The sequence below is a fragment of the Bubalus bubalis genome, chromosome 5, assembly GCF_019923935.1.
Source record: "Bubalus bubalis isolate 160015118507 breed Murrah chromosome 5, NDDB_SH_1, whole genome shotgun sequence".
Classification (NCBI taxonomy): domain Eukaryota; kingdom Metazoa; phylum Chordata; class Mammalia; order Artiodactyla; family Bovidae; genus Bubalus; species Bubalus bubalis.
In genome coordinates, this window is record NC_059161.1 from 24612825 (window position 1) to 24625695 (window position 12871).

Genomic DNA, 12871 nt, shown 5'->3' on the forward strand with positions numbered 1-12871 from the left:
GTACACATACACACACACTCCTCCTTTACAGTAGTCTCTCTACCACACCCCAGCCTTCTGTTTCATCAGTGTCAAGCCTCAAACTGTTCTTAAGAATTCCCAGAGATTCCCTCAAGAAAGGATACAATACTGGGTGCCTTAATGAACTAAAATCTGGTTTGTTTGGGTTTTTTGTTTTTTTCTTAATCTTTTTTTTTAAATTAGAGGATAACTGCTTTGCGATGTTGTGTTGGTTTCTGCCATACAACAATGCGAATCAGCCAAAAGTATCTATCCCCTCCTTCTTGAGCCTCTGTCCCACCACCGCCATCCCATCCCTCTAGGTCCCAGGTTGAGCTCCCTGTGTTACATAGCAGTTTCCTGTATCTGTTTTACACATAGGAGTGTATATATGTCAGTGTTACTCTCAATGCATCCCACCCTCTCCTCCCCAACTGTGTCCACAAGTCTCTATGTCTGTATCTCCATTCTTGCCCTGCAAATAGGTTCATCAGTACCATTTTTCTAGATTCCATATATATGCCTTAATAGACGATATTTGTTTTTCTCTTTCTGACTTACTTCACTCTGTATAACAGACTCTAAGTTCATCCACCTCAATTCAACTGATTCACATTCACTCCTTTTTATGGCTGAGTAATATTCCATTGTATATATGTACCACAACTTCATTATCCCTTCCTCTGTTGATGAATATCTAGGTTGCTTCCATGTCCTGGCTATTGTATATAGTGCTACAATAAACATTGAGGTACATATGTCTTTTTGAATTATTAAACCTATTTATTAGTGTTTCATGAAACTTGTCATGAAAACTATTTCCAGACCCACTGGAAATACACATGGGTATTTCATTTTTGGGTCATCATTACACGTCAAAATGATAGTCAACTCACTGTTCAGTGGAAAGGCTGTAAGTGAATCACAGGAACTCATGAGACTCATCACAGGCACAGAAGAGACAAAACAGTGGAAGGAAAATCTGCAGCACAGTTTTGGATAGACAGTCCCCAGGGATACCGAGCAGCTCAGGTTTCCGACATGTCCCCAGCATCAGCCCGAGCCATCTGAGCAGAGCACCACCTGGGGACGTGAGTGGGAGACCAGGCAAGGGTAGCTGAGCTCCCAAACAAACTCCACCCAAACACAGGATTCCTTTCTGAGGGTAACTCCCAAGGGACTGTGGTAGCGTCCGACCCGAATCCTAGCCCTGGGAAGAGGCTTCCTCCCACGCTTGTAAGCAAACTGCTCCATGGAATTTGTTGCTAAGAAATGAAAGGAAACCTAATCACAGCCATGTTTCTTGATCAGAACTGAAGATTTGTAAGTCATTGCAGACTCTCAACTGTCTTTCTCTTTTTAACAAAGAGCAAGCCTTGCTCTCAACTGTCTATAACTCATTCCTCTTGGGATGTTTTTCAGTAGACTTTTATTCTTCTTAAATACAACCCTGATTTCAAGCTGGGTAAGCTTAAGGAAAGCCCATCTACAACTTCGTTTAGTTTTCCAGGCAAGTTAGAAAAGACAATTGGCAGGAGAGAGGGAAAAATATAATAGCAATAAGGATGTAAAATCGCTCAGTTGTGTCCAGTTCTTTGTGACCCCATGGACTATACAGTTCATGGAATTCTCCAGGCCAGAATACTGGAGTGGGGAGCCTTTCCCTTCTCCAGGGGACCTTCCCAACCCAGAGATTGAACTCAGGTCTCCTGCATTGCAGGCAGATTTTTTACCAGCTGAGCCACCAGGGAAGCCCTCAGCAATAAGGATAGTTGGACATAATAATATTAATACTTTTAGTCTTCTATTGTCAAAAGTTGGGGGTACATAGGTTTAGAGATGGGTGTGGAGGCAAGGGTTTAGAGCAGAGAATTAGGCAGGGGAAACTGGGACATTCAATTAGCTTTAGTGTCATGGGAGCAGAATGGCATGCAGTGCACATGCTGGGTCTTAACCTAAATGAGATGTGACTGTGGCCACCTTAAATAAGAGGAAAGCTGCACACGAGCCCGGAGCCTCTGAGATCCTGGGGCTGTGTCCTTTCAAAATTTCTGATCCTAGGTCCCTCTGCAGATCCACCAAAGGGACAAAGCACCGGCTTTCAAAAGCCCCTCTGCTGTAAAGGCTCCATAGCAGTCCACGGCTCCAGGGAGCCTCTCAGGCACACTGGCCCAAAATCCCTCAGGAGCTGGGGTCACAGTGACTTTCCCAGCGATCAGGGACAGGGAGTAAACACATGTCCACCCAACTTTTCTTGCTGTCACAGATCTGCAGTGTGCACACTAGGCTCTCCATAGCTATTGGTTGAATTGTGGTGCTAAGACTTTGAGGCATACAAAAGTGACAGCCGCTGCTCCCTCCCCCCACCCCCACCAGGCTGCTTTACCAGCACATCAAGCATATCATGGTTGTTTATGTTCTGCTGGGGAGAAGCAGTGGGGCTGGAAGAGAACACGCCACTGTCAGGGCCAGCCCTGCAGATGCACCTCATCTGTCGGGCTCCTTTCTGATTCTTGACTGATGGCTCCCACCTTCACCTCCCTCATTCCACATTCCAGTCCTGACCTGAAACATCCCCTCCTGCCCAAGGCCCACAGTCTGCCAAGCAGCAGTTGCCAGAGCAGTGACAGCCACATGGCCTAGATGAAAACCTCCAGACTCATTACGTGAGTGACCCACCCTATCCCATAATGAGACTTCCCAGGGAGAGGGGAAGACACAGGAACAGCGTACCACCCAGACATGACCTGCTTGCTCAGAGTGCTCCTGGTTTCCAGAAGAGAAACTTAGAGCCTTCCCTGCAGGATGTTTGGCCCGACGCCTTCTCTGGCTCAAGAGAAAAGCAATGATGTGCCGGGTGCCTTAGGACACTCGCTGCTGTCCAACTACTGTGTCCATGCAGTTTTGCAGGGAGATATTATTGACCCCTCTGAGGAAAGAGCTGAGTTTTACTGTGTCTTCAGTGGATGGATAACACAGGTTTCCACAGCAGGGTGTGGAAAGAATATCTCATGTTCAGGTAGAAATACTGCATTTCCCCCACCTTCTCTGGGACAAGAGGAAGGGACACGGTCACAGGGCATGTGACACAGGGGTAAGAAGGTCTGATGCTCCTGACTGACATTTTCCAGAAATAAGTCTTCAGATGTTTTAAAAAAATAAATTATTCTTTCAAGAAGGAATACTTCAACCACTGAGGTATGTGGTCATTCGGTATTTGGTACTGGAGGGAATGAATACATACACACCAAAAAGATAATCAAATCAACAATGTTATACTTCTTAAACCTTAATAATAGAAACTATACCATTGTTTTCCATTTATCATCTATCAGCTTTCAAGAAATTTTGTATTATCTCCTCCCATTCTTTTATGGAAGTGAAATTCACATTACAGAAAATCATTTTAATGTGAACAATTCAGTGGCATTTAGTACATTCACAAAAGGGATTGATTGAAAGTTTTAGTTGCTCAGTCATGTCTGACTCTTGTGATTCCATGGACTGTAGCCCAGCAGGCTCCTCTGTCCATGGAATTTTCCTGGCAAGAACACTGGAGTGGGTAGCCATTTCCTTCTCCAGGGGATCTTCCTGACCCAGGGATTGAACCTGGGTCTCTGGCATTGCTGGAGGATTCTTTACCATCTGAGCCACAAGGGAAGCCCATAGTACATTCATAATGTTGTATTAATAGCATCACCACCTCTAGTTCCAAAATATTTTTGTCATTGCAAAATAAACCCCAGACCCATTAAGCAGTTACCCCTTATTGCTCCCTCTTCCCAGCTCCTGGCAATCTGCATTTATGGATTTATCTGTTCTGATAGTTCCTATAAATGTATGCCCTTTTGTGTCTGGCTTCTTTCATTTAGCTTAATGTTTTGAAGGTTCATTCACGTTTTAGCTTTTCCTGGTGCTTCGTGCTCTTTGTGGCTGAATAATTATTCATTCTGTGTATTTACTATAATTTGTTTAACTGTTCATCTGTTGATAAACGCTTGGGTTGTTTCTACCTTTTGGTTATTGTGAATAGTGCTGTTATGAACATGTAAGTACAAGGACTTGTTTGAGTACCTATTTTCAATTGTTCTGGGTAGTTACCTAGGAGTAGAATTTTTAGATCACTGGGTAACTCTATGTGTAACTTTTTGAGGAACCATCAAACTGTTTTCTCTAACATTTTAATCAGCAGATGTAAATTCACTTCCTTTCTTGAGGATAAGAGGCATATGAAGTGGCATGCTTTCCCACACCTGGTCCCTTGTTTGTTGCCTTTGATCTTATGCTTTAAGGAAAGATATTAAACTCTGCTTCTTGTTGTCCTAGAGATGCAGAGTTATTTGGATGCTTGAGATAGAAAATATCTGGGGGACTTCCCTGGTGGTGCAGTGATTAAGAATCCACCTGCCAATGCAGGAGACATAGGTTCGATTCCGAGTCCAGGAAGATTCCACATGCCACAGAGCAACTAAGCCTGTGCACCACGACTACTGAACCCATGCTCTAGAGCCCATGAGCTGCCACTACTGAGCCCACACGCCACAGCTACTGAAGCCTGTGCACCTAGAACCTGTGCTCTGCAACAAGAGAAACTGCTGCAATGAGAAGCCTGTGTACCACAGCTAGAGGATAGCCCCCACTCTCTGCAACCAGAGAAAGCCTGCGTGCAGCAACGAAAGCCCAGCACAGTCAAAAAATAAATAAATTATAAAAAAAGAAAATATTTGGGTAAACTACAAATCCTTCTTGGTGCGGTTAAGTAGTGAGCAAAAGGTAACACCAGCAGCATTTCTGGAGGACTGTTTATGTGCCAGGCATTGCATTAAGAAAGTCATATCCTTGCTCTCACTTAATCCTCATAGTCCAACTATAATACCTATTTGACATAGGAGGAAAACTGAGGCCTCTACCAAGAGTTAAGTTCTCTTCCTCTGGCTCCAGAGTGTTATTGATAAGCCTCTCCTATAAAGAAACTGCAACTGCCACCAATGATGAATCAGAAGCTGTTCTGTTACGGTCCGCTTTGGCAGATGGATAAAGACGCAGTTATAATACAGTGTGACCAGTGCTATGACAGGCGTGACAATAGGGAGGAAATACACTTAGCCCAGCTCTTAGGTGACAGACTTACCAGAGGAGACAAAATCTAAGTTCCTGTTATTATTTCATTTATATAAATGATCTTTTGTGCCACTTGGTGAGGCTGGACCCTCGCCCATCCTCCTTTGGCACCACCAGTTCCTCATTCCTTGTGCCCAGTGTCTGGCACACAGTAGCTGCTCATTACACACAGGTTAATAAACACATGTGCTTCTGCAGATGGAACTTCCAGGCCCTGTCATGCTGCTGCAGGACTGCAATGCCTGAGACTCCACTCATTTGCTTTCTTGAAGCAGCTGTGGGGGCTTCCCTGGTGGCTCAGTGGTCAAGAATCCACCTGCCCATGCAGAAGACATGGGTTCCACCCCCAGTATGGAAAGATTCCACATTCTGCAGAGCAACTAAGCCTGTGCACCACAACTTCTGAGCCTGTGCTCCAGAGCCTGTGCTCCACGACACGAGAAGCCACCACAACAAGAAGTCCACACACCACAACCAGGGAGTAGACCCCACTTGCCACAACTAGGGAACAGGCTGAGCAGCAGCGAAGACCCAGCCAAAATAAAGAAAGAAATAAGCAGCTGTGGCCCAGGTATGAGGGAAAGGAGGTGAGGAGACGCCTAGAACAGCTTTCTTTGTTCTCTCAGTCTGAAAACATCAGGAGGCAAGAGAAGGCGGGGAGCAGGGTGGGGAGAGGGGCAAGGCTGTGAAAACATCTTCACTGTGCCCAGGTGAGGAGTCTGTAGAGATGCCTGGGATCCTGGAACAGACACGGAATGAACTGCTAAACCACTTTCTGAAACTCTAAGTTCTCCACTTCATCTCAGGGTTGAGTTATTGCATCAAGACCTCCAAACTCATGGCTATCTCATATCTGAGGCAGTTCACCTCAGCCTGCAGGGACAAGCAGCAGCAGCCTGGTGGAAAGATCTCGACTCTCCCAGGTGGATAATTCCTGCTCCTCTTTCCCAGGGGTTTTTGGTGAGAATCGGCCCTCACTTACCTTCCCTGGTTCACATTCAGCCCCTCTCTTACAAAAGGAGAGTTGTAAAAACTCTTGGGAGCCCTGCTGGCCTTGCTTTAGAAGGCAGAAGCTGTCCCAGCCTGGCTCTGGTTGCATTTTATTTATTTATTTACGTTGGGCCACGCTGGGTCCTCTTTGATATATGGGCTTTCTCTTGTTGTGGTGAGAAGAGGCAATTCTTTGCAGTGCGCAGACTTCTCATTGCTGTGGCTTCTTTTGTTGTGGAGCCTGGGCTCCAGTTAGTAGTTGCAGCTCATAGACTCTAGAGCACAGGCTCAGTAGTTGTGATGCATGGGCTTAGTTGCCCCAGACCAGATCTTCCCAGACTAGGGATCGATCCTGTGTCCTCTGCACTGGCAGGCAGCTTTCTTAACCCCTGGACCACCAGGAAGTCCCTCTGGCTTCATTTTTTTCTCATACATATTTCTTTAAAGTCTTTATGTGTGTCAAACACTATCCTGGAGGCTGTGGGGGAATTTAAAAACCAAAACCAGGCACAGGTCCCACCTGCAGGGACCTTCTGCCTATTCCTAGGAAGCTGCCCAGCCCAGCCCAGCCCAGCCGCAGTCATGCCCCCTCATCTAGAGGTGGAAGAAACAGCCTCCCCCAACCCTGGGACTTAGAGCCTGTCCTGGGATCTCTGCTTGCAGGTGCCACCGTTTCCTTGCCCACCACCCAGGCTCTGGACTGTGCCACTCGCGGCATCCCCAACATCTGCTTCACCCCTGCTTGGCTGGCTCTTCAGGCTCAACTTAGCTAAGGTCTTCTTGTTCTTCACAGGCTCAACTTACCTAAGTCATAAGCTGCTACTCTGGGTTCCTCCCCAACTCTGAAAGCAAGGTCTTCTTGTTCTGCACAGGCCCCAGTCCTGGTCCCCTCCACTGCTGCAGCCCTACCGTGTTATAGCACCTTGACCTGGCCCTGCCGAGGCCACTCCAAAGCTCATGGAGATATTAGGGTTCAGGTTCCCAGCAATGACTGTGGGCACCCTGACCTGGAGGAGGTAACATATAGCCTCACACAGACACTCTCAGCTCTCTCAAACCCATAACCGTTCAGTTGGTTCACTAACCAATCAACAAGCATTTATTGAGCATCTACTATGTACCAACACTGAACTAGGCATGGGGGATTCCTAGAGGAAAAACCTCTCAAATAGTCTACATCAAGTGGAAAAGTGGATATGAACAGCATCTGTACCACAAGTATACAATAGGAAGACTACGTAAGTATCCACAGTATCTTACATTCATTGTCAGGGAGGTAGGTAGAAGAGGGACAGAAATGTTCAACTGTGATGATCTCTATGTAACTGTGATTCCAGAAAAAGTCCCCAGGTCACTAAATTCTCCTTTTTCTTGCCCTGTCTGCTGAGGGCTGTTCAGTACACATAGGTCAGAGTTTGCTCTAGTTTTATAGGCCAAAGCATTCCTCCTGGGCTCTGCCCAGGACACCCAAAGGCATCTTGCCATACTACACACGGGAGTCATCAATCACTGTGGTCCCTTCTGCATCCTTGAACTCCCCACTGCTGGATTACATCAGGGGTCACAAGCTCAACACCCACGGGGCCTGACAGATAAAACTAACATTTATGGAATGTGGGCCAGGCGCTGCTTTAGCCACATGACAAAGATGATTCAACTCATCTGATTTCCGTAACAATTCAATGGCAGAGGGTCTATTCTGATTATTCTTTTATATCTAAGGGACAGAGGGGTAGAGGGACTTTCCTAGGTCAGACAGCTAGTGAATGGAGGAGGGCAAACAGCCTTTGACCCAAGCTGGTCCACCTGAGAGAGTAACACAGGTAGTGTGGGAATCCCTACAGGACTCGCTGGAAGTTGTGTCTCAACCGACCTCTCTTCACTGACCACATCTACCTCACAGGCTTCCAGCTCGCAGCCTGTGATCTCAGGTTGCCCTTCTTACACAAAAAACTCATTTGGTTTCCACCAACCTTGGGCTAAATGTTAATAGTACTGTTACATGGGTAGGCTAACTGAGTGAGTGAGTGTGTGTGTGTGTGTGTGTGTGTGTGTATGAAAGAGTTGTTGTTGTTGTTTAACTGCTCAGTTGTGTCCGACTCTTCGACTCCAATGGGCTGTAGCCTGCCAGGTTCCTCTGTCCATGGGATTTCCCAGCAAGAATACTGGAATGGGTTGCCATTTGGAGCAATCTCTTTGATCTTAGGCCAGCTGGAACTGACTTTGGTTACCCTCATGGCCCCAGATTGGAATTTGGGATTATCTACACATTTAAGAATATACAAAGAAATAAAGCATGTTTGGAGTTGAGAGGGAAGGAGGCAGAAAACTGACTAGCCACTCAGATTTTCTCACGCAATAATCTGCTTTCATGGTTAAACATGAAAAACAACCCCTGGGCAGGTCCTTGGCCCAGTGCATCATCTTGTTACCCCTGCTCTGTCCTTGGACATTCAAGTCAGAATAAGGAAGGAGGTGAAGAGGGAGAGCAAGTCTCCCAGTAGTATCTCTTCTCCTCAGGCCACAGCTTTAGGAACCCTCACCTTGGGCCGAGCTGTTGCCTGGAATGCCATGGATTAGAGCAGCTGGCTGGGAGAGTGAGCTGTTTGTTGCCATGGTAACAGTGGCAGATTCAAACTCTCCAGATCTGGGCCCGGTGCCTGGGCCACCTTGATTGGCTTCTTTCTCTGAGCCAGCTGTGCTTTCTTGAACAGCCTGGAATCCCTTAATTCTCATCCTCACTGCATTTAATCATCCCATTCTCCCGGCAGGTGCCATTTCAAATCCTACCCTGCTCGAAGCCTTGCCTAGATTCCCTCATTGGAATGAACAGCTTCCTTCGTGCTGCTCCCATAACCATGTGCTTGCGTTTCCCTTGGGACATTTAACTAGCCATGCTTCACTGTTCCCCTGTGCTCATCCATTTCCCAGGCAAAAAATAAATTCCTTGATTCACACTCTGTGTCTTTAGTTTGGAATCCCTTACCCAGGAGGTTGGCAGCAAGTTTCACATCTTGTTAGGCAGATTAGCTGGGAGAGCCTTAGAAAAAAGAAGCTCCTTGTGCGCACAGTAGGTTCTCAACGGATGTGCATTGTATTGAACTGTGGGCCGTAGAGAGGGGAAAGGGCAGTTCCTTGGCCTCCTTGGACTCAATTGTGTCGACTACCCAGGCTCAGGGAAGGAAGAAAAAAGCCAGCCAAAGGAGTTCCTCTTTCTGAGGGAAAAAAAACAGGGAGAACTTTTGCAGTAATACCAGTGAGGCACTGAGACGCTGAATGTAACACACACTTTCGCTACTCCGTTGACTTGGCATCTGAGAATTACCAAATGCAATGTTAGCAATTCCTGACAGCAAAATGTGTCAGGAACACAGCCAACTGGGGCTTTCCAAAAGCATGGCAATAGCCTCACTCTCGTGTGATTTATAATATTCAATATGGCATCCTGTGAGGCAAAGGCCCATATCCATTTGAGGCCAGCGATCTTTGGAAGTCAGGTCTCACTGCTGGCATTTCTGCTTTTTGGCACTGACAGCCTCACTGGAGATCCAAAAGTAGCCAGTCACCAAAAAAGGCCTGCAGAGTGTGCCTGCAGTCTGGAATGCCCCCGGCTATCTGGCATCTGAGCCCAGGTTGAATGAATTCTCCAAACCCCAAATACTGAAATTCCAATTGGTAGATTTTCTTTTTTTCTTTTCCTGAGTATCTTCTGTGTGGCCACAATGCTGGGTGCGAACCCAGAAACCAGCGAATGAGCCCTGGATATTTAGGGGCAGAAGAACTGCCATGTCTGCCATGATTGGCTGTGAGACCTTGGGCAACTCATTGAATTTCAGTGAACTTCAGTTTCCTCATCTATAAATATGGTCATTCTCTAATTCAACAAATATTTTCCAAGAACAAAACAGGTGCAAATATTTTCCAAGAACATGTCCCATCAAATATTTTTCCAAGAACAGAACAGGTGGGAATACATTCTGTCTAGAAAGGAAACAAGATGATTAAATAAACAGTGACTCTAAAGTGGGTTGTGGTGACGGTACAGGAACAGTGACGGGGTACAGGGCAGGAGCTCTAATGAGGTCGTGGGAGGCTTCCTAAGGGGCTGCTGTTTCAGCTGAGACTAAACACATAGGGACCCGGAGACTGGGGAGTACTGGTTGAGGTGGTACTGGGGGAGAGTTGGGGGGATTTGAGATAAAGACGCTTTCGTGAGGCCCCAAAGCAGGAAGGCCCACATATCTCAGGGAGTCTGAGAAATGGAAGGTTTTATAAACTGGAAGAGTGACTGGTTGCCATTGTGGGTTCCTCTCCTGTAGCTTTTTGGGAGTTAATACAGCAAGGAGAGTATCACGCTGGGAAATGGAAAAACTAGAACCTGGTCTGCCCTTGGCCACTGACCAGCTTTGCAATTTTAAACAAATTTTGAACACCCATTTCTGTTCTTTAGTTTATTCATCTGTGAAATAGGGCAAGAAATCCCTTCCCTTCTCACATTACAGTGGATTTAATGAAGAAATGTTTGCAGAAGAGAAGTTGTTAAAAAATTAAAATGAGTTATAAGTGCAGGGTCTATGCTAGGACTTTCCCCAGTCATAAATAAATTCAAACCCATTCAGGCATCAGTTTTAAGACTGGAGAAGTGATTGCACCACAGTTTTTTTCCCCCCTCCCCTCTGCCTCCCTTCCCAAGGGATCAGGAAATAAATCACAGTTTCTTTCTGATTGGTTTGGTGATATTTCATTTCAGTTCATAATCGGATATTGTCTAAGGGAGAAAGTACGCTATTAATAAAAGTTATTTTTTTAATTGTAATATTTGTGATTACCAAGCCTGGCTGGTTAGGGCAGACTGCCCATGAGCCCAGGGTGGCCCTTAATCCTGCTGTGGCCAAGGCATACTTTGAATTACCAGAGGGATCAGGTGAGAGAATGAAACATTGACATTGCTACGTCTCTCCTGCTCACCAACATTCAGGGCTTTCCTGTTACACCAAACCTCTGCTGAGCCTTCCAAGCCCCCTGAAATCTCACCCACCTTCCTCAAGAGGTTTCTTCACTGCCTTCCCAGTCCCAAACTCTGCACGTGCTGGCCTCCATACCCCAGCTCTTGCTTTCCCATCCCATCCAGCTCAGCCTAGCTTCCCTTCTCTCTCGAATGTCCAACCCTCAATGTGATTACACCCAGTACAGGGACCCTACACAACCTCCATCTCCTCCGGGCTGCCTCTTCCTTAAAACCTAAGCCAACAACCATCACTCTCCTTTCTAACTGTGCATGCATTTTGGCACTTTCTGATATTTATCTTAGACTTTAATTGCTTGTATTATTTTTGAAAATTAAACATTATCAGTTTATCAAGACTCTCATGTATAGATAACTTGACTTTCACAACAACACTGGATGGTGAGTGGGGTCAGTGGAGTTATTATCTTGCCATCTGAGAGATGGGGAACCTGAGGATTGGGATTCAGGAACCTGCACTGTCGCCTGGCAGAACTTACCATATTCTAAGTTTCATTAAGAAACTCTCGAACTCTGCTCATTGTTATGTGGCAGCAGGGATGGGAGGGGAGTTTGGGAGAGAATAGATGCATGTGTATGTATGTCTGAGTCGCTGTGCTATTCACCCGGAACGATCACAACTGTTAATTGGCTATACCCCAATACAAAATTAAAAGTTAAAAAAAAAAAAAGAAATCCTAGGCTGTGAACCAGATCATACACTTCTCTTTTCCCCCTCAGCACCATGTTGATCACACAGCAGATACTTAACTAACATTTCTTGGAATGAAATCCATATGCAACTACCAGAAAAATAATTGGAATGGCATATTTCACTGATGCAAATCATCACTATTAGTACTATTAGCCTCCTCATAGACAAAGAACAGGATGTTTGCAGAATTATTTTTATTTTAGTGACCCAGTAAACAACTTTAGGGAGGCTCTCGAATGTTATATACAAACCTCCCCACCCCCGCCCACGCCCCCGGCAGTCAGTCAGAGGGCAGCCACCCCTGCAGTTTCTGCTCCTTCTGCTCACACCAAGCAGCCTGGCCCCACCGACTCTTGCCTCTTGCGAAGGATGGAATGTGTTTATCAGAACCTGCCCGGCAGGGTGGACATGCTTGACCAGCCCTTGGAAATCTGGGGTCATTTGGGCACACGGAGGATCCAGGCTACCTAGCACCACGGCACTGGCACCACGAGGGGAAAGAGGAGCCTCACTGGTTGGGGTGGGGTCGGGGTGGGGTCCACCCATCCATCCATTCGGGGTTAGAGGTAGGAAGACCTCCCAGCATGTCAGCCAGTTCTCCAAGAACTTCGGGCCCCTGTGACTACCTGGGAGAACTGAGGGGTGATGGCTGCTGCCCTGTCCCTACATCAGCCTGGAGTAACACCAGTCGTGACTCTTAAGAACAGCCTAGGTGCACATTCACACCCTCTGCTGCTCTGACACAAGGACCCAGGCAGGTGCCCACTTCCAGGCGGTGGTTGACTTTGGAAAGTGCCTGCGTACAGTCAGCCTTCAGAACTGTGCCAGCAGCCTGCCTCCCCGCAGCCCCGTGCCCGGTGCCCTTCTGCAGAGGTGGACCATGCCATCACTTTCTTGTGTTTCTTCCCAGATTTCCCCCATTTGGGAGAAAAAGAAACCGAGGCCCCAAGCAACTGAATGAGCTTCCTGAGGACACACGTTAAGTCACAGGTAAGAGTTTGAACTGGCTTCTCATACCGCCATGAACTTCCCCTATGTTC

The 12871-nt window shown here is 46.6% G+C and overlaps 1 protein-coding gene across 4 annotated transcripts in view; it reads left to right on the plus strand.

The window, feature by feature from the left end:
* Positions 1 to 12871, plus strand: part of KIAA0040 (KIAA0040 ortholog) — a 39682-nt gene that overhangs the window by 5547 nt on the left and 21264 nt on the right. For all 4 annotated transcript variants that reach the window (XM_025285602.3, XM_025285601.3, XM_025285600.3 and 1 more), the window contains exon 2: positions 12742 to 12821. The gene's annotated coding sequence lies outside the window, so the exon portion shown is untranslated. The remainder of the gene's footprint in view (positions 1 to 12741; positions 12822 to 12871) is intronic.